At 33.4% G+C, this 3,460-nt stretch overlaps 1 long non-coding RNA gene across 1 annotated transcript; it reads right to left on the bottom strand.

Moving 5' to 3' along the window:
- Positions 1 to 641: 641 nt before the first annotated feature.
- On the bottom strand, positions 642 to 1,405 carry LOC120334991 (uncharacterized). Its single transcript, XR_005568599.2, has 3 exons — positions 1,255 to 1,405; positions 835 to 889; positions 642 to 746 (listed from the first exon to the last, which is right to left on the bottom strand). It is a non-coding gene; the product is annotated as an uncharacterized LOC120334991 (long non-coding RNA).
- Between the last annotated feature and the right edge of the window lie 2,055 nt (positions 1,406 to 3,460).

The following is a 3,460-nucleotide window of genomic DNA, read 5'->3' as shown; positions in this document are numbered from 1 at the left end:
CCCACTAAACAGACTCGGACTGATAATAGCCAATCCAAAACACATGCTCCAAATTCCTCCCTCGTCGATTTTTAGTCACGAAGTGCACTTTGGATTGTTGTGCTAAATGGAGACTGTGGTTATCGCTGTTGTAAAAAGGTAAGTATGGATTCAATCGGCTCCAATATTTTGATGGAAGAAGTCGCTGTCGCTAGAAATTATTGTGGCCTTTAATTTTATTTCTATAAAGCGCGATATTTCACTAAAAATTGCTATTTAATTCACGAGAATATTTAGTATGTGTTCCTTGTCTTTCTTTCCAATGGTACGCACAAACTTGCCATTCCTTATTACACCCTGACTTCGTACTTCAGATATGAACATCGAATAACTAATATGTCTAATACATATTTTTTGAGGCCCTCTTTCTGGTGATCCATCCTTGCAGTTCCAAGGCTGCTGAATTTCTGTGGAGCTTGAGTGCGTGTAAGCATTCAAATTTACGTTTGAATCTCATTATAGACTTTGCTCGATAAAATAATCAGTTCATAATCTTTAAGTTATTACTCTCATATTTTTTTGACAAAATAAGTGCTTGGAAAGATGCCTAATTCTCCAGTGCCTAATTTTAGACCGTCCCCCATGTTGATAGAAAATATATATTTTCAAATTTGGCTTCAGCTTTTATTATGTGTATATATGACATCTTCCAAAAAAGGTTTGTATATTATAGGTTTCCATCTTTATTTTGAAATTCACGCAGAAGCCTGAAATAAAGAACAATATTTTAAGCAAATGTGCACTGTGTTCCGATTACATAAACCAAAAATTAGAAAAACAAAAATATATATTCACCCCATTATTCTTGGATATCCCCATTATCCTTTCATTGCAAACTGCTCTTTAAATCCTGCAAAAAATGAGAATAAAAATTCATTGATAGTTTATATTGCGTTCTCGAACTGTCCACAAGAATACATTGGTTGGGCAATGTTCTTAATATTGACTATTTTCTCTCGAATGAGTTACTGCATATATGATATACTTAGATTACAAAATCGGGTGTAAACAGAGCAGTATATCAATTGCAACCATTTCTGAATTTATAATAAATTTCAAATCATTGTTTTGTTAACTGTATACCATTTCGAAGAATATTTTGGATGGATGGTCGAAGTGTTCGTCAAAATTTGTTGAAATTTTCGAATCCCATACATGGTATTCCAAAAGATGTTTTTAATTGAAACATCATGGCACCAAAATAGCACCACTTACTTCCTCCACGTCCATTTCCTTCATGTAAAGCTTGTAGCAATATCATCATTGCAATTAACAGCAAAAACAACAGTCTTATAGCATTGTTTCTAGAATCCATATTTCAAGGTTATAAAACACTAAATTAATACCTTGTTATGATGTAGCTAAATAAATTGTGAGAATATAATAACCATAAACTACAAGATTTTGATTGTTTATGAAGGTCATCTTTTGTAAATTATTTCATTCGAGGATCAAAAGCTTTTATAAAGGGTAAAGACTATCGCTCCATCACCTTTGCAGCATTTTTAAAATATAATATACTTTCCAGCTATATACTATAGTTTTTTCCCTGAACTGAAGCATTCTTATTTTAAGTGCTTTACAAAATATTCTATGCTATTTGAGAAAAAAAGTAGTTTTCAAAGTAACTCATATTTTTCCTCTGATTTCACTACGAATTAAAAAAAAATTCATATTTTTTACGAAAAATCTGAAATTTCATTTACCGAATAAAGTTCAGCTCAATTGATAGATCGTACGAAACGTCTAATACACAGCTGTACTTATCTACATAAATGTAATTTTATATCATAGCTCGGGGCGTGTTGGTTGATTCAATTTTTTTTTTGCCCTACGTCATGTTTCTTAGTTCAGCAGCGAATCCTTATTTATTGTAGCTTGAGGCGTATAATCTTAATAATGTTTGTTGCATTTTAAGTTTACCGTTTTGAGTTTCTGCTTCAAACAAGGCGTTTTTGTTTCAAAACTACCAAATATATATTTCACATCACCAAACATATACATATCTATGAGAAACATTGAACTCTGGCGTACAGTTATCCCAACAACTGTACGTGAAGCAATCATTATCTAGTAATAACAGAACTGAACAAATTATATAATATATATATATAATATAATAGAGTGGTTCCCAAACTGTGGGATCGCGACCCCTGAGGAGGTCGCGTGCAGATTTTCCGGGGTCGCCTGATTTCTGTCAAACATGCGAATGATTTGGAAGTTGTAAAGTTAAATTTGTTTTGGCGGGCAGGTATCGTGAAAGTGCCTTACCTTCGGATTTTCAGCAATAATTCGACCATTTATTGTCTAAACGGCGCCAAAATTTATCAATAAAACTTTCATGTGATATTTAATCTTTCAAGCTGGTCGGTAGGTTTGGTTTTAGTATATGTATTTGAGTGATGGTGTTACGAGCGCCAAAAATATTTTCCTTTTTCTAGTTTTTATGATCATGTTACGTCCCAGTGGTTGACCCGCTGGTACGCGAATCGAATTTTTGGCCAGGCTGCGAGAAATCATGTTGGTTTGTTATTTTGTGATAGTGTAGCCGGTAGGTTATTCAATATCCAAAGCAGAGTTGCTTTATTCGGCGATTGGCCTTTAACTTCGTGATTGACAAGTATGGTATTGATTGCTAGGGGGTGTCTTGGCCGAGTAATTAGACTTTAGGTTTTGATCAGTTGCGAAACCAATTAGTTAATTCGCGCACATGTCTAAAATGGTTCCCGTACATTTGAACCGACGACAATTGCACCTTTATACTGTTGCACCTATAGAATTTTTTTTGATTTTGAGGAGATTTGAACCCATACTAACCCAAACTCATGGGTTTTAGCACCCGCATATAGTTTGAACCCGCGAGTATTCATATGGGTTCAAATGTACGGTCACCGTCTAAAATTTACGAGTAGGCTACGTGTATTGTCCACATTGCCTCCACATAAAAGTGAACATTTTTATATTGCAATATTATTATCGCATTCAGACGTTTATACATAATTTCGAAGCGTTCCGAGCAGTCAAACACAAAACCACAACAAGTTCTACAAGTTCAAGCATAATAATTCCTTTCCTACTTACATGTTCTGTTTTACTTTCGAATTAATAATGGAGTAATCTGTAATATATTAACATTAAACTAAAAATAATAAATACACTTCTGGAATATGCTAAATAAGATTTTAAATTTATATTTATTTAGAACAATCTTAATATTTACGAAGTATCTTACACCTTCTTATAATCTACTAAACTAAAAGTTCGTCTTTGTTTCGCCAAATAACCGTTATAATTCTGAATTAATAGATTTTTACACCATTGTTTTCATATGATGCCTTGTGTTTTCAAATAATCTGAGGTTTTCCCGTTTTCCGGCGCATTGCCAGACTTGTTTATATATATTTTTTGGGGCGATGTTCAC

The sequence above is a fragment of the Styela clava genome, chromosome 1 (genome assembly GCF_964204865.1).
Source record: "Styela clava chromosome 1, kaStyClav1.hap1.2, whole genome shotgun sequence".
NCBI lineage: Eukaryota > Metazoa > Chordata > Ascidiacea > Stolidobranchia > Styelidae > Styela > Styela clava.
The sequence above is the reverse complement of the archived record's forward strand: the minus strand, read 5'-3'. Positions and strand labels throughout refer to the sequence as shown.